Source organism: Alligator mississippiensis, chromosome 4, assembly GCF_030867095.1.
Source record: "Alligator mississippiensis isolate rAllMis1 chromosome 4, rAllMis1, whole genome shotgun sequence".
Classification (NCBI taxonomy): Eukaryota; Metazoa; Chordata; order Crocodylia; family Alligatoridae; genus Alligator; species Alligator mississippiensis.
Genome location: NC_081827.1, coordinates 124,860,533 through 124,884,408, shown reverse-complemented (window position 1 = coordinate 124,884,408; position 23,876 = coordinate 124,860,533). Strand labels below are relative to the sequence as shown.

The following is a 23,876-nucleotide window of genomic DNA, read 5'->3' as shown; positions in this document are numbered from 1 at the left end:
GATGCATCTCAAGCAAAACCAGGGATGTCATCCTCCCACTCTACTCGGCCTTAGTGAGGTCACAGCTAGAGTACTGCATCCAGTTTTGTGACCCCCATTTCAGGAGGGACATGGATAAGCTTGAGAGAGTCCAGAGGAGAGCCACCCGTATAATCAAAGGCCAAGAGAGCAAGCCTCATGAGGAGAGGCTGAAGGACATGGGACTCTTCAGCCTGGAGAAGAGAAGGCTCGGGGGGACTTAGTGGTAGCCTATAAGTATATAACGGGGGTGCACCGAGATCTGGGAGAACAGTTGCTCACCAGGGCTCCCCAAGGGATAACAAGGTCCAATGGCCACAAACTTCTGGAAGGCCAATTTAGACTGGATGTAAAGAAAAACTCCTTTACAGTCTGAGTGTCCAGGGTCTGGAACAGACTTACCCCAGAGGTAGTGCAAGCTCCTCCTCTGGACTTATTCAAAAGGTGTTTGGATGCATATCTTGCTGGGATCACTTGAATTCCTGCCTATGGCAGGGTGGCTGGACTCAATGATCTCGCAAGGTCCCTTCCAGCCCCTAATGTCTATAAAATCTATGAAATATGGACAAATCACCACCTAAGCCACAGTTTTAACATCTGTGAAATGGGGTTAATAATATGATACTTCCCCTAACAACGACACTTAAAACATTTTACCAATGCAAAGTTTCATGTAAGTATTATGAGTAACCACAATAGACGTACTTTGAATGAAAGTTACTACGTAAATGAAAGGTATTATTACTAAGGCAGAGGGGAAGTGAAGCTTAGTACTATCCCTTGTGAGTCCAACTAATATTGAACGCTCATTTTCTATGCACTCCAGTTCCTATTTAAACAGCTGTTCTTTGCAGAAAGTCTGTTTAAAATCATTTAGAAATACAAAGCTACCTATTGCAAATATTAAATAAAACTGCTAGGAGTTTCCTAGAAATTTCACAAAACAGTAGGAAGCAAGTTCTTTATTTTCCACATCATAAGCCTAATAATACTAACAAAACATGCTCATTGCTATACTACACATTTTACAATTGGAATTTAGATTGCTCAAGAGAAAAATACAAGGCGCAGAATCACAGGCTGCCTGGGGATTGTACTGTTACACACAGCATTGTAGTCTGGACTGAGACGTGCTGAAGGGCAAACTGCACCCAAATTGTGGAAATAGCTCCCAGAATATCAAACACGACACTGAGCTTGCATTTGCTTAAATATAAACAGTGCTCATATAAACAGTGAAGGAAAAACTCAGAGGCTGGACTCACAGATAGCATGTTTGTTGATCTGGAAGGCATGTTGTGATGCCTAGTTTATTGGAGACGGTTGCTTAGGTTCTTTTGTTGTGGTTTTGTGGTGAAGGAAACTGATCTAGTGACATCATTTAGGCTGTTTTTATGGTAAATTATCCCAGGATCTCATGTATTTTTAAAATAGGTTTCCCCTGTCTTGCACATCACTATAAAATTCCTCAGGTTGCCTTCACTACAACCCCTGTGAAGCCGAGAAGTATTCTACATCTGATTTTACTGATAATGTCTCTCTGCCTCAGTTCCTTAACTCAGGATGGTCCAAAACAATCCAACTCCAGCAAATCATCCATTGCTGGATTAAGTGCAACAACCAAGCTGTAATCTAATGCCTCAGCCACCTTCCTTGCCTTAGCTTCCCATATCTGAAAAAACATAAAAAATTACTTCTGATGGCTTTGCCTGTGTTCATTTTAGTTCATGCGGCACAAGAATCCAATTAAATAGCAGTACTGTCACTGAATTGACACTTACTATGATTACTTGTATTACCTTAATGCTTAGGAGCCCTTCTCAGGAAACAGGACTCCCTGGTTCTAAGCCCTGTACAAATATAGAACAAAAAGAAAGTTGGCCCTATGCCTTCAAACTGTAACTGTTTGAACCCTCCATTGCTACATACATAAAAGAGCTGATTTAAAAAAGTGAAGATGTTTTGCAAAACCTCCTTTTATTATTATTGAGGGGGGAAAAATTGCATCAGGGAAGGGAAAAGCAACCCCTCTGCCTCCCACCACCAGTGCTCCCTGTGGTACCTGCTTGGAGCCCATGCAGCACTGCTTGTGCCTGCTCTCCTTTGCCACTGCTGCCCCACAGGCGGCTGGGACATAGCGGAGGGGCAGGACAACCCCACATGAGGCCTGGATGGCTGCCGCAGGGAGTGCCAGCAGCAGGAAGGAAAGCGGCTGCTTTTCCCCCATGCTGAGCAGCAGCTTGTTCCCTGCCGTCGCCGCCGCTCATCCCGGACAGGCGAGTGCAGGACACAGGGGTCAGGGCTGCTCACAGTCATCCCCACCCATGCCACAGGGCTGGGAGCATGCAGGCACGTGGCAGCCAGACAGGAGCCGTGGCTTCCATCACCAGTAGTGATGTGTGGGTGGCAGGGCAGCCCCGAGAGGGAGGCAGCTGGCTCTGTGTGCCCCATCCCGTTCCTGCCACCATGACTAAGCCCAGTAAGGTGTTGCCCGTGCACTGGGGCCTGTGCCAGGCCAGGCAGGACCCTCCATCCCCGCCCACGCCTGGGAGCAGGAGAATGCGGGCAGGGAAATGCCCAGGGTGGAAGACAGGCAGGTGGCTCTGATGCTTGCTTCTAGGAAAGGCAGCAGAGACGCTTCTTTCCAGGAAGTCCCAACTGGGTCCCTCTGGGCCACCGCCTGTGCAACCCACTCCCCTGCAGGGTCCTCCAGTGTCCCAACCCCATCCAATCTTCACAACCCCACACCCCCATAAAAATGAAATTTAAACATGTAAATTAAATTTAAATCTGTAAATTATACAGTTTGCAGGTCCATAGTATAAAAAGGTTGGGAACTCCTAACATAGGCCCCTGCCTGCCTACACCCCATGCTCCTACCACCCCATTCTGGGCCCCACAGATGGGCTCCTGCACAAGCTCCTGCACACCTGATCACTTCCACTTGCCACTCTCCCCTGCCACCACTTTCCCCACTTCCTTGCCCACCCATCGGCTGCTCTGCATCCCGTGGCTCCCATACCCACAATACCATACCTACACACACACATCCCCACAAACCCCATAACCACCCACCCATAACTCCTCACAAACCCCAGACCCACCCCATACCCCTGACACCCATACACACCTCCCACAATATACAAGTAAGACTGCATTTTGAGCTTTTATGCAATAACTTCTGATTTGTGTGTGTTTATGCTGTATATGTAGATCAAAAATATTTTTTTTTAAATTACATTAAAATATATTATTATGGGTGTTTGATTTTTAGTAATTAGTTTTTTTATTTTTTTCCCCTAGATGACAAACCCTCTTCCCCAAAGGAGTATGTCCAGGGGCAAAGGGAAGGCCTTCTGGTGGAAAAGGTCAGAGGTTAAGGGGATGGGACTTTCGGTCTCAAGATGGCAACCAGGGGGCAGGGCATATGTCAAGGGGCAGGGCTACCCATGCAGCTCTCAACAACTTGCCAAAACTGGGTAAGTGGCCCTCCGCCCCAAATAATTGCCTACCCCTGAGTTAGAACATTCTAAAAACTTTTGCCAGGTTACTAAACACAAAAATACAACAAACTGTGCAGTATTAGACAATGTCTGACCAAAAAGGACTGTGGTCACTTCCATGGAAGAGTCAAATGTTTCCATGTAGTAAACTACAGAACAAAATTTTTACTGAGCCTGCTGCAGGACACAGGACCATGTACATATGGATACTATCTGGTACCTTAAAGAAACCACTGGGACTAAATAAATAAACCTAAGGATGATTCAGGCCCAGCCTACATTGGCTATTCCCTTTTGGAATGCATCTTGCCAAAGTTAAGTTAGGCCCTGTACATGACATAATAATACAGCAGAGGTGCTAAGTGCGTGGGGGCCTGAGGGCCCTGGCCCCCTCTCAGGAAGGCAGCTGTCACCTGAATTGCATAAAACTTACCACTTGTCCATTATCTTAGTCTCTCTCCCACTCCCGCCCATCAAAAATAAAAGTTGGCGCCTATGCAATAAAGACTGTGCCCTCCCCAACAGAAGTGGCATGGAGTACCTCGTAGTTCCTCCATGAGGTTTGGGTTTGCATTCCTCTCCACCCTGCTGACAACACATGAGGGCTGCCCCTGGATACAAGCCAATCTTTGGAATGTGCCAGCAGACCCTGCGCTTTGCACTGTCTCAGGGTCCTCCTTTATATCTAGAAGCATAGTTTCAATGCAGATTTTCATACAGGCATTTGCCTGCTTCCAACAGCGCCTGGAAAGCCCTTCCTACATCCCACAGTGGAAAGCCTCTACAGAAAAAATACTCTCTCTCATTTTCTGTACATGGAAGATAATCTCCACCCAGCTCCAGCCTGGGCCTACATGGAGTCCTCCTCAGGTAAAGGGAAAGTACTGCAGATGAACTGAGTCTTGCTTGGCCAAATTTTTACGGTAGAGCACTAACCTAAGGATACATCAGGTGCAAAGAGCAAACTATGAACATTAGCCCATTACTCTTCACAAATCCACTACAGTAAAATCTTCAGTTAGCAGGTAGGGAAACCAAGGCAAAGATACATTAAGTAACCTGTCCTGGGCTGCCCAGTAGGCTAGTGGTAATACTTGGATCAATCCAGGCATTATTTCTGACATCAAGAGAGGTTGAGAAAAGAGAAGAAAAGCTTCAGCACATCCAGTGACAAGAAGAACATTAATTTTTTGATGTGGCAGTTTGTTGACTCTTTCGTCTTGTCATGTACAGCAGGAAGAATGTTCATGGGATTACAACAAGCTCGCAGCAAACAGCTCTTTATGATTATCAAACATCTCAGCTTCAATTTGATGTTTTATCACCTGCCAACCCTCCACTTCAAAAATAAATGTTTTTGTTTATACCGGAAACAAAAATTTGTAAAATATCAGCCCAGACTTAAAAAGCCCTAAACCATACTAGAAAAGTAAAATTAAAATGTTACTGAAGCTATAAAAAGGAGAAATGGGGAGGAACTTGTCTATTGCACATACGCAATAATTAATTTTCATCAGGAGTTTTAAGGATGTATAATACACAAGCACACACTATTGTTTAAATACATTTCCTGCATAGTTTTTAACAATATATGCTGGAAATATGTATAAAGGATAATACACAAAATGTGGCTAAATGTATTCCATATTATAGATCCATAATACAGAATGCAAATGATCCTGACTAAGCATTCACAGGAGACAGTCTTTAGGGTGCATGCTGTGAATGTATATTATGAATAATGCATAAAACTTGGCTAAATCTTAATGAGTCCATTGACATCCTATGGGGTCCAAAGGAGTTTCAGATCCCAAAGCATGTCAGTGGCATATTACTCTCCTCCCCCACCTCATTTAAAAATATACTTTCTTAAAAACGAAGGAAATTAAAACACAAAGTGGAGTGGGGGTGAGAGGAAGGACATCCCCAAAGTCAGAACATCTGTTCTGACATCCCCAAAGTCGAAGCAAATTCAGATTTATGGCTGGAGCACTGACTTCCTCCACTTAAATCCAGGTGCTGCATGATATTTCTGAATTATAGATGGGCATTTTTTATTGCTTGAACACAGAAGGAAGGTGGCCAACATCTCTACTTCCCTGTCCCTCTCATGTCCCAACCTGTGAGTACAGGAACATGTTTACAGGGAGACACCCTAAAAAAAAAAAAAAAAAAAAAATACTATTCAGACTCCCCTTATGGCTGTGCAAAATTATTCCTATCAGTGTCCAGAGGGCACTGTAAATGAAACAGAGGCACAGACAAAGTACGTGGTCCAACTGAGGCATTCTAATAGCAGCATCACAGTATTTACAAATGAAAAAACCTAGTACGGAAAGCTATGTGCCCAAAGTATTCACTCAGCCTAGATATACAGCCTATATTCACACAGCCTATATTGCCTAAAACAGGCCAGGTGAGCGCCATGAACTCATACATCCCATATTTCAACCCTTCAATTTGTTTGAATTTGCCAAATTCAAACAGTGGTAAGATCTTGAACTCCAAGAACCCTTTTTTAAAAAGCACTGACGAAAAAAGAGGAGAATAACTTTCCTGGGGACGGTTTGAATAGTTTTAGGCTCCTTTTCCAACCTCACAAAGAGAAAATAAGAGTGAACTATGTGACCAACTGGTTGAACAGGGAACAACAGATTGCCAAATAAGAACTTCACACTCCAAAGTCCACCGCTATAAGCAAAAGTCCGGAAGCCAGGCATAGAATAGGGGTCTGCAGGTGAAACAAATTGGTGTTAACAGTGGAAAACAGCTGGTCAAAGAATATCAACCAGTAAGTATATTTTAATGGGTTTTTTTCTTCATTTAAATTTCCCACAAAATTATTGTTTTTCCCCAATAAAAATCAATCTAAAAACCATACCATTCTGTTTCCTAGAAGGGTGTTAAAATAATGTTTTCAGTCAACATTTTTTGTTTTAAAAAATAAAAATATTTTCAATAAAAGAATTTCTGGTTTTGATTTCTAAGGTTTTTTTAATGCAATCAAAAGTTAAACATTTTCAACAACAAAAAAAAACCCATTTCTTCAGTGAAACAAGTTTCATCTGGCTCTGCAACAGAACCTGACTCTGAGTGTCTTTGAATTTATGAACCTGTAAAAGAGACATGTACATTAAACTATCACTGGATGTAATTATCTGTGTGTATTTATCCATAAATATATGTAATCCCATCATACTATATCACAGTGTTTACCTAATTTAAATAGTACATGTAATGTCTGTGTGGTTAAAACATAAATTTATGCAACAGATTCAGCTTTTTTCTTTGCTAGAAGAGTAAATTTTGCCTCAAATACAACATAAAAAGGGGTCAGGCCTTGATATAACAGTTCTGTCAAACTATTTTACCTTTGCAGCCCACTCTACACCACTATTTATACTTACTACTAGTGATATGAGCAATTGCTTCCTTGTTCCCTCACCCCTCCCAGATGCCACCATAAGAAAAAGAGAGAGAGAAGACTCTCAATAGCACTTTCCTTCTCAGCAGGAAGCTAGAGAGTTTGTGATATCCATTTTGATACAAAACCTAAATTAGGCCTCTGGAAATAGGTAATGCATAAAAAGAAGCATTTTTTGTGTCACAAAATTATTATTATAGGTTACTGTTAACCCTTGGAAGATGGAGGTGAGTTCTGCAGCTCCCTACTGGGTTGAATATTTGCTAAGAAATCATAGGCACTACCTTAGCAGAGAGTTCAGGTGTGCTCCATGATAAAGAGAACAATCCTGTTGACCCATTGTGTTCTGATAGCTAGTTAAGGTGTAAAAGCATTTCCAGTTAAACAAAAAGGAGTATCACAGCATGTACATACTCTGCAGCTTTCTTGGGCTAGGATAACTTGTCAGAGGAACAGTGGAGTGATTTTTCTAGGATCAAAAAGAAAATTGGTAGTTCAGCTGTGAATAAACTCCAGGCATTCTGACTTTCAGACCTCACTACACAACAGACCTTCCTTCTCACTGCCCCTGCCCACCCCCTCCCCGCACCCTCCATCACACAGTAGCAGAAAAAAAGTATATTTTTAAATAAAAGGTAAAATTGTGACTTTGTAAGTAATAATCTGCAAGTTATGAATAAGTGCTACTGAAAATTCCAGCATTTGTACCAGGTTTATCATAATTACGTGATTGGGAACCATAGAGTTTATACATATTGAAAATGCATTTATTTTTCAGAACCATCATCCCTCAAGTTGGAAGAACTGGTCCATAATTAAGATGCAGTGAACCACAATATCTTGCACTAAAACTGCACCACCTCCTGTTGTGATGCAAGTTGGCTCAGCATTACTCATCACTTGACTGACTTTCCTCACAAAACGAGCCATACTGCAAATTCAATCTGTTACCTGCCTACATGATTTAATTCAAGTTCAGCTTATCCTAAGCACTTCTTTTTCCTTCAAACATGCAGAATTCAAAGAGCTGTAAACTGTGATCTGAAATGCAAAAGTAACTGCTGACAGTAATTTTTACCTAAATTTCAATTAAAATAAATAATCTTTTAAATAAAATATGATAGTTTCTTTTGATGCTTGAGAGGAATGGGACTGCAATAAACTGGAGGATGGAATCAGCTCAGAGTATACCCATCCCTGACCGGGTACCTGAAGCAGATGAAAAGGAAACATACTTCACACAACTTTATGTATAATCAAGGCAGACTGAGGTGTCTGCTAATAATCTCCACTTCTGCCACACTTTTTATCCAATGACACAAGCATTTTACAAATGTTGCACATCATGACAGCAGCCTACATACCTAGTTAAGTAAAGGCTACTTAACAGATAATAATAACTAGGTCACAGAGAATCAGATCATGAATTCTTTCCATCCATTTGTGATCAGCTACTCACATGAGTAAACTTACTTCAGAAATACTATTTGGATGGGTAACTATTCACCACTCTGAAGGGGTTTATGATCTAGCACAGAGAGACGATGTAACAGAGACAAAAAAAGTACCCAGAATTTCTAACTCCTAGTCTTTTGCTCTAATGATAAATAATAGTACCGTTTCTCCCAGCTAATCCTCCCTGTCTTAGTCTGCTGGGTGCATCTACCCAAGATGCTGATTGCACAGCAGCCTGATACTACTGTGCAGTAGCATTACATGGTAAAAACTGTGCTGAGATGATACTGCGCAGTAGTGTCACTTAAAAGAAGTTAGTTGGTGCTACTGCCCATTAACTGGTTACTGTGCATTTATTAAGTACTTGCTTATACAAGTACTAAAAAAATGTGCAATAACCACTGCACAGTAGCATCTCATGTAGATGCGCCCACTGTGTCAGAGGAAATAGAGAGAGACAACCATTCACAACACAAGTGGGATTTATATTCAAGCCTGCTGAGGTAAATTAACCTCTGCTCTTCCCATCTGCAAATGTAAAAAGAATTCTGAGACGTGTGGGGAAGAAAATATTAACAAAGCGCATCACTGGAAAGAGGAGGGGAAAACCTTCTTCATTCCTCTTAAATCGTTTTGGAAAGAGAAAATTCAGTACTTCACAGTACCTGTGCTTTAGTGATGTAAAATTAACACCAGCTTTTCTTAGTTGCTCAGAAATTAGTTTGTACTATTATGTTGGGCCTCATATCACCCAATCACAGGGAGCATCTAACTCCCAAATGGATCGTTAGAGCAAAGTGTGCTCTCTTGATTTAGAAAGTACGTACCTGATTTCTCTGATGTTTGCTAAGTTTCTTTACAGCTCCATCCCCATGAAAATATCCCTCTGCATATTTTCCTGTGCTGTATCTAGAGCCTGGTCAGAAATGGATTCATTGGTAGTTTTCCAGTTACATTTCCACCTCAGTTGATGTTCCTCTTTATTTATTCTGAAGTTTTCAATGTAAAACAAACAGAACTACCACCTTCCTAAAATTACTACTATCTCACAGTCCTCCAATGAAACATTAAAAGGAGGCAATCTTCTCCAAAGCTATGAAACCTATGCTGCCCTAAATTACATTGCAGTTGCTGCCCTGAGCTCACACACTCTTGAAGAAGGCTCTCAGGGATCTTTCTCCTTCTGTACTGACTGCATTTACTGCTTTAAAATATTTTTATCCCAGACACTGAAGTGCCAGCCTAGCAGCCCTTCATGATAATCCTAGCCTGGGTGGCTGTTCTTAAGGGAAAGCATTCAAAAATTGTAACAGTGCATCAACTTTGACCCTTTTTCACTTAAAACACAAGATTATTTTTTTTTAAGGAGGGGGGAAAAAGTTTTAGGTTCCAGAGGGAATCACTGAACTCTGACCTGCCTAAAATTAGTTTTGTTTTAGTGCCTGCGTGGTGACTCAACGGGCCAATTTTCCAGACATTTAAAGACTTCTGCTTCTGAAGATTCCAGTTCAAGTCCTGGACTCTGCTTACTGAGGTCGGATCAGAACACTCTGTTCCATAGCTTCAAGCAATGAATTTCCAGATCTCCGTATCCTTGCCAGATGTTGGCATGGTTGGTAACAAGTAGGGCTGTAACCAAGCTAATTTTTTTTAACTGTAAAGAGTTTTGTTTTGCAATACATTTTGTTTTGCAAGCATTTCTCTTCAAAATTCAGCAGTTGACAATGTTTACGTGGCTTTGATAAACATTTCATGATAAGCTGGATTCTTTTGGGGCGGGGGGGAAATATGTACTTTGTTGTTAGCAGTGCTGCAAATAATTTTCAAATAGGGTCTGGTTGAGTGTACCCGTCTCACGATCACCATAGATTTCTATGCTGCAAAAAATAGCATCAAAATGCTTCATTTGCTCTTCAACAGGACATCAAATATGGGACCTAATAAAAAAAAACCCTGTCAGTTAACAAGTAAAAAAAAATCCTAGGAAATGAAACCCCAGCATATATAGCCTGAGATCTGTCTCATACAGAAATAAATATCATTCCCCAGAAAAAGAAAGTACTGCCAAGAAAAATAATTGTCCTTACTATGAGAACAAGTGCCATTGCTAATTATACTTCATTTACCTCATAACTTTAGTACAGGATCTCAAAGCACTTTACAAAAATTAAATCTTACAATCTTACAACATCCCTCTAACGTACTTTATACCCATGTACATGGAGTGGAACTGAAGCTGAGAAATTAAGGCACTATCTCAAGCCCCAACAGAACTAAGATAGAGCCAGGTCCAGAACTCAGTAGCTGGCATTCTAGATGGCATCTGTTACATTTCATCTTGCTTTATGGTCACTGTTAGGAAACAGAGACATTTTCCAGCATCTGTCACCACCAATTTGATAGTTAGTAACTCAGTAAGCAAGATGGCAATTTCTGCACAATGCCCTAATCTTTTTGGATTTAATCACCTAAGAACAAAACATCCAGCACTATTACTTGTTCCAACATTTTAAATAGACATCTAGGATTTTTCCTCTTTCAGAAAGAATCAAGCTACTGGAATTTAGTTCCATAGACTTTGAAGACAGATCAATAGTCCACACAAATACAAAATATAAAGTGATAATCAAACAATTATATACTGGCTCTGTGTCAACAGAACGACTTGCCCCCTCTTATACTCTAAAATTACTCCCCACACCTAAAAAAGTCTTACAACACACATGGGCTTTGCATCACACCTTGAAATGTACCCATGACAGACCCAAGGGAAAATAAATTCCCAAAAGGGAATGGCAGGGCCATGCTGACAGCCCCTTGGTTAAGCCACCATCATTTTAGCTGAAGTACCTCAGCTGATCAGCACTGCCACAGGATCAGGCAGAAATGACCAGTTTATGAGACAGGTTCAACCCAAGTCACATAGGAGTTCACATACTATAGTGCTAGAGCCATGCAAACAATGAACAAAGTTTATTCATCACCTGTAGGGTGAAAAACCCAATTTCAAAGGTGCCAATTTAATGCAAAGGTACAGACAGAGCTGTCCCTGGAGGCGCAAATCAAGGCAACCACCCCAAACCCCACACTTTGGGGGGCCTCATGGAGCAGGGTGGAGCAGTGGCGGCACAGAGCTGGGCGGAGTGGTGGCTCCACATCCAGCCACTCACTACCCCCCTCCCCCGCCGTCAATGCTGGCAGCAGCTTCTTTGGGTCCAGGGCCCATGGGAAAGGAGCAGAGGTGGGGCCCCGTATGGGCTGATTTGCCCCAGGCCCCACACCCTGCTCATGTCAGCTCTGAGTTCAGATGACCAGGTAGAGGTCTCAAATTTCTGGCCAAATGCATAAGTTTAAAAGCAGTAAGAAATTACTGGTTTCTGATCATCTAGTGCTGACTTCCCCCATTCATAGGCTTTGAGCCTTTTTCACCCACTGCTAGCATACCCACTCAGTCAGAAACCATGCTGCAAATCCTGCACTTTGACCCCAGTTTCCCTTCTCTCTCATTGCAGACCTCACCTCTGCCATAATTGGACTAAGCCACAATTAATTGGACCTCTCTGGGTGTGTCTACACATGCACTTTAATGTGCAGTAGCTTATTTTATTGAGCATTAAAGCATCATGTAAAAAACCATGCTATAATGTTAAAGCACAGTAAAATAGCTACTGCACGTTGTCACCTAAAAACCATATGCGATGGTTACTGTGCATTAAGGCAGCCTGATATGCATTTGTTTAGTACTTCACATTGGAAGTACTAAATTTAATGTGCATTAGGAAAAGCACCTTAAGGCACATATAGATGTGCCCTCTAATCCCTAAACTCTGTTAAACACTAGGAAAGTCACTTACCTGATCTGACTAGGGAAGAGTTGGATCCATAAAGCTGGGTGTCACCTGCATGTGGGAGATTATGCAACCCTTGCTGTGAATGGCATGAAGCTGAGAAGGATAGAGACAGACATTTATTGTTTTGGCCAAGTGGCCACAACTATGTTTAATAATACACCAAGGACAAGTAACTTCTGGGACATAATCACTCCCACCAGAGGGGAAAAAGGGGACTGATTAGTTTACCTCTGTCCATCTCTATTAAGAAATTTGGGTTTTTTTCTTAGAAAGTTTAGGACACATACACCCAACCCAAGCATCTTTTGAATCTTGCCATTACAGAGTATACCAGACCTGAGTTCTGCTGCACTTTATATTATGAATTACCACTAAGCCTTGTGGTCACTGGAGTGAAAGAATCTGAATTAACCAGGTTAATCAACACCTGAAAAATCTCTGCCCTTCTGAACTTTTCAGATGTGTTGGTGATGGTGAGGAAGCCTTTCTTCACCTCCTACACAGTCTTGGCTTAATCCTGCAAAAAAATTCTTTGTACAGTTGTCAGCCTCAAATTGAAACTTCTGTCAGCTGATTTTCCTATCATTTCCTCAATTTCAGGTCACCTGAATACCTTGACAACCCGTAAGAACAATCAAGCACAGAAAGTATCTAGCAATAACTGGACTGGCCAGGTATTTCTCCAAAACTTAATGTTTTGGTCCAAATCTCCAGTTCTCTCTCAAAGTTCCATTAAAATCAACAGCAAACTGGAGCATCCGCTGCTAGGTGAGGGAAATATTAGCATTACATTTGAAGAATTATTGCAGCTCATATTCTGCATTTTCATTATCAAGGTTTTTGTAATCTAGGCTTTCTTATTTTTTTTTCAAATTTTGAATTTTGATTACATAATTTAAAAGATTAAATTCATTCCTCTATCTTCCTTAATATAAACCAAAAAGGAGACTCCAGTTTTGCAAGAAAGTTAAGTACACAACTGATTCTAAGGTCACATCTTAAGGGATAGCCAGCACGGGTTTGTTGCGGGTAGGTCTTGCTTGACCAATCTCATTTCCTTCTACGACCAGGTGACCTTTCACCTGGACAAGGGAGAAGAGATTGATGTCATATATCTTGACTTCAAAAAAGCCTTTGACCTGGTTTCCCATAATCACCTCTTAGAGAAACTGGCCAATTGTCGCCTTGGGTCCTCCACGATCCACTGGCTGGAAAACTGGCTCTGGGGTCGGACCCAGAGGGTAGTAATTGATGGAAGTCACTCATCGTGGTGTCCTGTGACCAGTGGGGTTCCCCAAGGCTCTGTCCTTGGATCTATACTGTTCAACTTCTTCATTAATGATGTGGACACTGGAGTCAGAAGCAGACTGGCCAAGTTCACTGATGACACCAAACTTTGGGGAAAAGCATCCACACCAGAAGACAGGCAGGTGATCCAGGCTGACCTGGACAGGCTCAGCAAGTGGGCGGATGAGAATCTGATGGTGTTCAACGCCAATAAATGCAAGGTTCTCCACCATGGGCAGAAAAACCCGCAGCATCCTTATAGGCTCGGCAGTGCTATGTTGGCTAGCACTATGCAAGAAAGAGACTTGGGGGTCATCATTGACCACAAGATGAACATGAGCCTGCAGTGCGATGCTGCGGCTAGTAAAGCGACCAAAACGCTGGCTTGCATCCATAGATGCTTCTCAAGCAAGTCCCGGGACGTCATTCTCCCCTTGTACTTGGCCTTGGTGAGGCCGCAGCTAGAGTACTGCGTCCAGTTTTGGGCTCCACAATTCAAAAAGGATGTGGAGAAGCTTGAGAGTCCAGAGAAGAGCCACGCGCATGATCAGAGGTCAGGGAAGCAGACCCTACGATGACAGGCTGAGAGCCCTGGGGCTCTTTAGCCTGGAAAAGCGCAGGCTCAGGGGTGATCTGATGGCCACCTATAAGTTTATCAGGGGTGACCACCAGTATCTGGGGGAACGTTTGTTCACCAGAGCGCCCCAAGGAATGACGACTAGGACGAATGGTCATAAACTACTACAAGACCGTTTGAGGCTGGACATAAGGAAGAATTTCTTTACTGTCCGAGCCCCCAAGGTCTGGAACAGCCTGCCACTGGAGGTGGTTCAAGCGCCTACATTGAACACCTTCAAGAGCAAACTGGATGCTCATCTTGCTGGGATCCTGTGACCCCAGCTGACTTCCTGCCCTTTGGGCAGGGGGCTGGACTCGATGATCTTCCGAGGTCCCTTCCAGCCCTAATGTCTATGAAAGTAATTCCATTGGCTTCAGTGGAACTGAAGTGCTTTAAGTCAGGCATATATCTGGGGGGGTGAAAATCCCTAAACAGTCATAAAAATACACCCAAGCCCTGTGCCCTGCTTCTGGAAACGTTATTCCCTCTTTACATATAGTCAAAACCTGACAAGAGCTCACTGTCAGATTATGCAGGAAATCTGCAAGTTTCACCAAGGTGTGATCTTATGCTTTTTCACACATTATTGTATCATGCCGTGCCAGAACACTAACGTATGCACAGTTCTAAAATAGCTTGCTTTATTTCAGCACAGCATTGAAAGTCGTACTGAAAATCCAAAAAGCGGACCTCTAGAGATTTGCTCCTCTGTCACTTGAAAACTGATAAGGGGTCACAATTGTCTTCCTTACTAAGAGAAAAAACAGATGCTTACAACCTCTCACCATTCCAAATCTATCTTTTTTTCTTCTTCTTTTTTTCCTTTCCTTTCTTTTAAATGAAACTCTATCACTGTCATATTTATCTTTTGTCATTTTGGCATGGGACAATGGGATTTAATGCCATCTCATTGAATTTACAGTTGAGAAGGAAATATTTTTTTCTTCTCTCAAATTTGAAACCAACACTTTTTTTCACTGGCCTACTTTCTTTTAAGTTGCTTTTTAATTATTTATGAAAATGCAATAATGCATTACTTTGCTGTGCAAATGTTTAAAAGAAGAAGATAGTGTGTCTTTCAAGTAAGCAAACATACATGCTTATATAGTAGGTTATTTAAAGGAATTTTGCAGGTGATGTTTTCTTTCAGGGGAAAAAAAAAGATCATGTCTTCATTTCTCCCCCTATTTTTCTTTAACCATGTACTTAACTGAATAACATAAAATAAACAAGTGCACAGCTCCACAGAAAAGCAATTAATGGTCAGAAAAACAAAAACATTTAAAAGCTATATAACAAGGAAACTAATCAGAAATAAGTATAAGGGGCTTATAGGTATACAAAGTCAATGAAAAGATTCTCTAGTTCTTGAACTGTAAAACAGTAAGTAAAATTCTGGCCCCGCTAAAATCAATGAAGTCAATGGCAAATCTTCCACTAATTTCACTGGGAGGATGAGATTTTCCTACTAAGGAAAGTATGCCTTCAAATCAACTGAATTTCAGAGGAAAGTGAATGCCGAACTCCCTTAGTCTCCTTCAAAAATTGCAGGCAGAGATAAGACTTGATCCCCCCTACATATAATTTGGGATGGATCAGGTCTGTTCATGTGACCACTTAAATTAATAGCAGAACTCCCACTGACTTTAGCAGGTTGAGGATTAGGCCCATAAACTGTGTCATTTTCACTGAAATTAACTGAACTTTGGCTTGTTCATGAACTACATGGTTTATGTCATAGACACAATATTGGCTTTCGGAAAAATAACCAGCCAGGACTACAGAATGAACTCAGATTTGTAAATATTTCATAAAATAAACTAAAATATAATCAAGAAAAAATAAAAAGACAATTGCAAATATTTTGCCTCCTAACAAGGGCAAAGGAATAGAATTCCAAAATAAAGGACAGTAGAAATAAAACACCTGCAAGGATTTCAGAAAGTTTTACAACTTTGTGCAGTGGAAATGTTACTAAAGTCTCTGAATGCTAATTCTTTATGCTTCACTTTCAACATATTCTGCAAGGATTTATACATGTATTCCTGCTGATAGTAATGATGTTTTAATCAAATCAAATATTATTCTAAAATATATACATATTGGGAGAAGTGTCTCAAATTCAAATAAAATACCATTAACATTAGCAGAATTGTGTGCATGTGTGTGTGCGCACACACATGCTCACATACACATGTGTGCACATATTAGCGTTTGAATCTTTTTCTTCTTTTCTGTTCTTTTATACATTTTTCAACTTACAGCTTCCAAGTAGAAGCCACTTCCTCTACCAATCCAAAGCACCAGGGTTTGAGTGATAAACAGGGAACATTCTTGCTTGCAAAGTGCAAGACTTTGTTCTCCTCCTCCTCCCCGCACCTTCTTCTGCCTCATTAAAGCGTATCGCATATCTCTATCATCTGAGGCTTCTTGGTGACCTGTGTGAAATGAGATGGTGGTCTCATTATGGTTCCTGGTACAGAAAAGACATCAAATAACAGAAACCACAAAAATCAGTTCTCTCATTAGCAGTATCAACAGAAAATTCAAGAATTAAGTCCTCTACCCAACACATCACTCAAATGTGTTAAACTTCTAGTGAGCAATCCTTCTACTCATGCTTCTATAAAAGCATATGCATAAGTGTTTTACTGGATCAGGACCTGAATGGGTAGGCCAGGAGTAAGCAACCCCTGGAACAGGTGCCAGAGCGTAGCATGCAAAGGCATTTTGCTTGGCATGTGCGCCATGGGGCAGATGGTGGGGAAGGGGCGGGGGCTGTGCTGCCATGACAAGAATCAGGCACCTCACAGCTCCCCTGCCATCTGCCCCTGGCACGCCAAGATCTTACAAGTCAATCCTGCAGGTGTTTTGGGGCACTCTGCCCAAAAACACTGCTGACCCCTGGGGTAGACTGTGTCATCTTATTCCTCGAGGAGCTCTCTACAGAGAAATGTTGAGGTCCCAGTGACAATGCAGTGCACACAATTTTGCATTGTTGCTATCTGTTACACCTTTCTAGGGGATAGAGACCTTCAGTTTCCAGAACTGTCTATCAATTGCCTTTCACAAGCACTAAATTCACATATATATATTTGTATATATGCATCAGCATTCCTTCATTTGTAATCTGCCTCATGAGACTTAATATTATTCCCCTACAATTGCAGAACTTCCATCATACCGTCCAAAATGTTACTCACCTAAGGCAACCCTGTTTATAGGAATGCCTCATTATATATAATTTCAGGTTTCAATTCAAAACTGTTTTATAGAACTGACAACTACCTCAATAATTTCCACTCCAACTCTATCTTTGTTGGTTATTGGCAGCAGGCCTGAAACTGATGTCATCAACAAGTTTGCATTGAGAACAAAAAAAAAAAACACCTCATCCTAAATTTGAGACTACATAATGCATGGGCCAGGCCTCATGCCTGTAAACTGGAGCTAATTAATTACCTTGAACTCATTAATCTTTACCACAGCAAAATGTATGCAGCATGATTCACATATACATCCTCTCTCACCCTCAAAGACATGACTGTGGTCAATGCTTGTTCCACAGAACAAGGATGGTCTTGCATCTAATGGCAGTTTACATTTGACTTATAAAAGACTCAGCTTCAGACCCACTATCTGCCATATACTAAACACACAATCTTCTTCCAGATGTGGATGAGCAACGTGGAATATTGCATCTTTCACATCAATTATCTATGATTCTTAAATACAGGAGCCTGTGTACCCTTCACAGGAAGTAAATTGTGGTTACAGGTAAGCAATATTACCTTTGTGGTTTGACTGATAAGCACTACAGTATCACCTTTGTGATACTGGTAAAATCAGTATCACCTTTGTGACTGGTAAAATCTGATCCTGATGTCCTTATCCAGGCAAAACACTTAATATGTACCCATACTTACACAAACATGCACATTATGTGTGCACATATTGGCCAGTTTCAAAAGGATCTAGTGATTTTTGCACCCTTCTTGACTTACTTTAAGATAGGTTGATTTTCAAATGTACTAAATATCGGTCATTTTAAAATTAGGAAACTGTAAGGTATATCAAACTGGGCATCAAGAAAACCAAGGCACCTGAAATCACCAACCCCATTTTAAAATTATGTCCATTATACACAGGAGACTAATATGTGGGTATATATGTTCCTGCCTCCACATATACTATTAAAGCATCAAAATCTAACACTAATGTTAGTGGGACTTTTGGTGCCAGAATTAAATTCTAATATTCAAACAAATCACCTCTGTGAATAAAACAGATTACAGATTAATTTAGACACCTGTTACATGAAAAGCATGTCAACCCAAAAATACAGAAATTAGGTCCTGCCTTAAACATCCCATTGAAATTGATTTCCACTGTTTTTGATGGGTCCTGAATTCTTCTCAGTTTACATCTGCCTCGTGAGGATTGCCTCCTGCTAGGAGGTAAGTTGCTGTATCATTAAAAATGGCATTCCCTGCTGAGAGAAACAACACTTCCATTCACTAAATAGAGACATTAAAATAGTCACAGGTATTTTAATTTTTTAAAAAGATTGTAAATTAACTTTTTAATCCATATGTTCTGATTGAATAAACACTTAGTTAGCCAAGATACTACAAATACTTCCCATAGTTTTTGATTACATCAAAAACATCAGACAAGACTACCAAAAACTGAAAACTTACTTCTACTCACATCAATTAGCAGTTTTTGTTTGATAGCAGTTAAAGATGCAGAACCCATAAACTTTGTTCCAACCTGGATCAGCTTAACTAAAGGTATGATTTTAACTGATTTACATGAACAGCTGCAAAACATAGTGTAGACACTCTTAATCTAATTTAAACCAGTCAATGGTTTATCTTAACTGAGTAAAGAAATTGAATACATAAATAAGAGGTTTAAATTAGATTTAAAGAGTGACTGTGCTGCATTTTGTAGCAGTTTAACTAAATTTGTTTTTAAAACATTTTAAAGTTAAACCGGGGTAACTCTGAACATCTGCAGGCCCCTAATTACAGCTCGACTCTGGCCCAATAACGTAAGTATTTCCCTAGTAAGGCAACCAAGTGCTCATTCTCTATTATGCTCCTTACTCTGTCAAGTTCTGAGTACCTCCCAGGAGATAATGAACATCTTCGATGGAGAGTTTAGGTGTGCAGCATCTCTTAAAAAATGCTCAGTAACTAGCAGCATCAGGTTCTCTGGTGCCAAATCTCCGGCATCTGATATCAAACCAAAACATGACAGACTCTTCCCCAGTATTGTACAATGGGTCACAAACCCCCTATATGCCAATGTATGATTCCGCACTGTGAGCTCTATGAGATTCTGGGAGGTGCTATTCTTTAAAAATAACCTTCAAAAAAGTAACCTTTGACCCATATTCCTTAGTTTGTTTCCTAATTCCTTAATCTCTGAAAATTTGGGCAAAGGAATGCTCTTTTGCTTTGCCACCAGCCTTTCCAGGATATTTTTTAAATTAAAACTACAACAAAGGAGGGGGGAAAGACTCTCTGTTAAGGGACAATTCACTAAAGGGTCTTTTAGCTGACAATTGCCAGCACTGTCGGGGCCAGTGGATAAAATTTAACTCTGCAAAGTGCTGATGACTATGTGACTCATTCACAGTAGGAGATGGTGCTCAGGGCCACTCAAGTTCGATTTCTGGTGTTGCCACTGGGTTTAGGAACAGTAACTTTAGCAAGCAAAGATTCTGTAGGTATTTGATGTACTGGGCAAAATAGCATTCTTACAATCACCTGCCTCCCAAGTGGATGGAAAGCCAGCAGGAGATCAGTAGGAAAAGAAAGTAATTGTCCTTTGTGCCTCTGAAAATGGCCAATACTAATAGATCCCATTGTGGATTACCTGAGTCTTATTTCATGTTTGTGATCCACAGAAAGAGAGAGACAGGTTGGATTTGACAGAAAATAAAGCTGTCAAAAATATTAGACAAGACCCTCTTTGGACACTAAGGAGGCATATGCTCTCCACAACTAAAAAGCAAAGTATGTGCAGACTATGCATGTTGCTTATAAACACACACTGTACATATATATGCCTTACCCTTAAAGAGGCATGAGGCATACAAGGGCAAAATACTACAAGAATGAGTTAATCTTACATGTTTCTAAGGTGCCTCTCAATGTAGCAAGTGACTTATGGGACTTCAGCTCCTTTAGCAGCCTGTGCATAAGTGCAAAAACATACTCCTCTTCTCTAAGCAAGCTGCATTCTCACCCTCTATAGAAAATGCCAATGAAAGGAAATAAAAAACATCATAAAGATTTTCCCAGACCAGATCATTAAGTCTGAGTCCTGAGGTCTCTCTTCCATTCTGAAATTCAAGAGGGGAGACAGGTTTGGATTCAAATTTCTTGATCTTAGAACTTGGTCTATTAACTAATATGAAAGAAACTTTTCTGGAACTGGTACAGACCCAAAAGAGGTAGAAGTCTCCAACAACTTGCAATATTTCAGTACCGTGAATCTGAATTAACCTTTGGTTCAACCTTGAACCAAACCCTTGTGTAAACCTATATGGATCTGAAAATTACCACATACAACAATCTCTAATGTCTTCGAGAGAGAAAGAAAAAAGTGGAAGGAAATAAAACCAAAATTACAAAAGGAGAGTTTATAGTATATTAAACAAAACCTACACATTGTAAAAGGTCACTCCAACAGCCTGAGGCCCAGTTATATAGTACTTTTGCAGGCATGGCTCCCATTGCCATCAGTGGGAGTATTTCCTGGCCCGTTCAATGAACACCAAATTGTTTGTATGTAGAAGAGAGGAAAACATACTTCACTGCTAATGAGAAAAGAATTCTTATAATAATACTAATCTATTTATAATGGTCAAAGAATATCATGGCTTCCACCAACATCACTGCAGTGTTTTGGCAATATTGTAGCATTCTGCTGTATTTTTTGGAAGGATCACTCATTACTTTCTCTTGAATCTTAGAACATGTTTCACAATGCTGTTTTTCAATTTATCCATAAATCTACATCACAGGATTTTATATAGGTATGAGCACTACGGCAGAGGCAAAGCTCCTCTTACACATACTGCATTAGGATACTGCCAGCACCACCAACCCACACTTATTGGTGCTTTGTTTCTTTCATACTTTCCATACTAGTATTTAAAGTTACTTGTAAACTTATTTCAGGCCTAATTGTAGAACTTTAGGATAACTATCTGGGAAGAACTGTTTCCCAATCCTGAACATTAAGAAATTATCAATATGAGCTAAATCTCTGGCAGCTTAACAATGCTGATCAGCCTAAACGAGCGGGGCAAGTCATACAAAATACGAAGATGCAGTAATATAGGATAATATATAGGATAATATATATATATATATATATAGGATAATATAGGATAATATAGGATAATATGCTGGTTAGGCACCAGCATATTATCCTAAATGTATGCATCTCAGACATATGCCTTACCATTTCAGTGTTTACTAGTAAACATCTAAAGAATTACTGAGTGATTCTTGCCTGCTACTACAAGATCATGACAGCAGAACAAGTATGGCCTAGGAAAACTTCTGTAAACAGAAGCATAACATTATATAGGGAATATGTATATGCTTATATTTGCTTTCCAAAGGCATGTATTAGCTTCCAACATTTATAAAAACTTATGCTAGACTAAACTGAATGCATCTGCACATACATGTAGTTGAATGGAGTTAATTTGAAATAGCCAATCCATCTCAAATGTCAGTTTGTTTACAAGAGATGTTTGTGGCTTTCAAGTTCTGTGTCGCACACAGTGTAGCGCTCAACCAAGTGAGTTTAAATGCAACAACAAAAAATCTCTGATATAAGATTTCCATGCATAATAGCCAGGTTTTCATTGTCAAATTATGTAGTAATATACATGCTATCCATTGAACAAAATGATGCCAGCCTTTCCCTTTTATGAGCACAGAAGAACTTTACAAAACAAACATTGTGGCTGTAACCTTGCTGGATCTCAAAACACAAAACTTTACCCCTTCAATCCTAGTTCCATATTTGTAAACAGCACAGTTTACAGGAAGAAGGATCTACCTTTGAGGCAATGATATTTTCTACCACTGGGAAGGATTAAGGAGCTACAGAAATCATGACAGATACAGTATCCTTCATCAAGCAAGTTTCTGGGGCTACAATACTTGGCTATCACTTGCTGTACAAAGCCCAAGAAATGCCCCTGGCTCAGAAGAATCTGATTTTTAAACCTCAGCTGCTGACTTTAGCTAAGTAGTGGGCTGCGAGCCGAGTTTAACACAGGAGGAAGAACCAGGCCGCTGTGTTCTGTTGCTCTGCACCTGGAATAAGGTGTCTTCCCTGGATGTGAATAAAGCAAAAAACTGAACATATTCCTTGAAAGCAAGGGGGAGGCATCCTTCTAAAAATCCATCCCCAAATTTTCAAAAGCGTCTAAGGCTAACATTTGGTTTGCCTAACATCAGAAACAACCTAGGACCTCCAATCTGCTTGGCATCTAGCTCCTCAGTGGTTGCCCCCCCCCCCCGCTTGCCTAAAATCCTGCTCAAGCCCCTTTCTTCTTTTCTGCTGATGGATGTGCTGACCGCCTGCATGCCTCCCACATGCCTCAGTTGCCTTGGGCTGCTGGTGGGGGTTAAACCAAAAAAGCAAAGCATAGCACAGCCAGGCTGAGGGCCCTTATTTCTAAGTACTAAGGAAGCAGGTCCCTCGTAGGGGAGGATTCCCACACTTCTTACCCGCGGGTGACTATTGGCGCTCTCCCCGGGGGCTGCTCATCACCTCCCCCTCTAGAGTCAAGTCCCTTAACTTTCCGGCCATCAGTGCCTGGACCAGGCAGAGTCGGGCTGGGGGAGGGCTCCGCGCACTGATTGGTAGAGGGGCTGGTTTCTTCCCCCCCCCCTTCCCTTCTCTTCCCTTCCGCACCTCTTGTCTCCGGGGCCCGCAGCCCAGCCCAACCCAGCCCAGCCCAGCTCGGGGACCGGCTCTGCTCCTCGCCCTGCAGCGCGCCGCTGGGACGGATCCGAGGGGGGGATCGGGGCCGGGGGAAAAGGCGGGACAAGTTGCTCCAAACTTTGCCAGCCCCCCGCAGCCGCCCGGGGCCCCCGGCCCTGCCCCCGAAGTTGGCCCGGAGCCGGCCGCGCACCTACCCGCCGTGCGGAGCGTGTCCTGGCCCGAGAGGGAGGCGGGAGGATGCTCGGGGCTGGGCAGAGGGGGCGCGGGCTGCCGCTCGGCCCCTTCTCCCGCTCTGCGTGCGCGCCTGTGCCTCAAGGACGAGGTGAAATCCCTGCGCTGGTCATGAGGCGGCTTCAGAGACAAACACCACAATGCGAGTGCAAATAACAAAAGGCAAAAAAAACCCCACAGAAAGAGAGGGAGAGACAGTGGGAACAATGGGGGAGGAGAAGCTTTTCTGTGCAGTCTCCAGCCACCTCCGACACCCTGGGAGCGGGGAGCTCGCACTTCAGCTCCCTTCTGATCTCTCCTAAACAAACCCTGACCTCCTTCCCGGAGCCCCCCTCGCGCCGCCCCGCCTCGCCCGCCCCGCTGCGAGCCGGCTCTGCCCATTGCGGGCGGCCGCGCTGGGCCGGGCGGACAAGCCAGTGCCGGGCTGCGGCTCTACCCCCCGCGCGCCCCGCAACTTCGCGCCGCACCGCACCGCACTGCGCGCCACGGGCGGCCGAGTCCCG

General features: G+C 41.9%; 1 protein-coding gene and 1 long non-coding RNA gene across 15 annotated transcripts in view; both read right to left on the bottom strand.

Moving 5' to 3' along the window:
* SOX5 (SRY-box transcription factor 5) overlaps positions 1-23,675 on the bottom strand; it is a 947,053-nt gene extending 923,378 nt beyond the window's left edge. For 6 of the 14 annotated variants that reach the window (XM_059726580.1, XM_059726568.1, XM_059726570.1 and 3 more), the window contains exon 1: positions 23,337-23,674. The gene's annotated coding sequence lies outside the window, so the exon portion shown is untranslated. Of the gene's footprint in view, positions 1-23,336 lie in introns of all 14 variants that reach the window. The other 8 variants (XM_059726572.1, XM_059726578.1, XM_059726573.1 and 5 more) reach the window with 3 other exon arrangements.
* On the bottom strand, positions 5,723-18,451 carry LOC132250192 (uncharacterized). Its single transcript, XR_009461826.1, has 3 exons — positions 16,420-18,451; positions 12,255-12,344; positions 5,723-10,337 (listed from the first exon to the last, which is right to left on the bottom strand). It is a non-coding gene; the product is annotated as an uncharacterized LOC132250192 (long non-coding RNA).
* Positions 23,676-23,876: the final 201 nt, after the last annotated feature.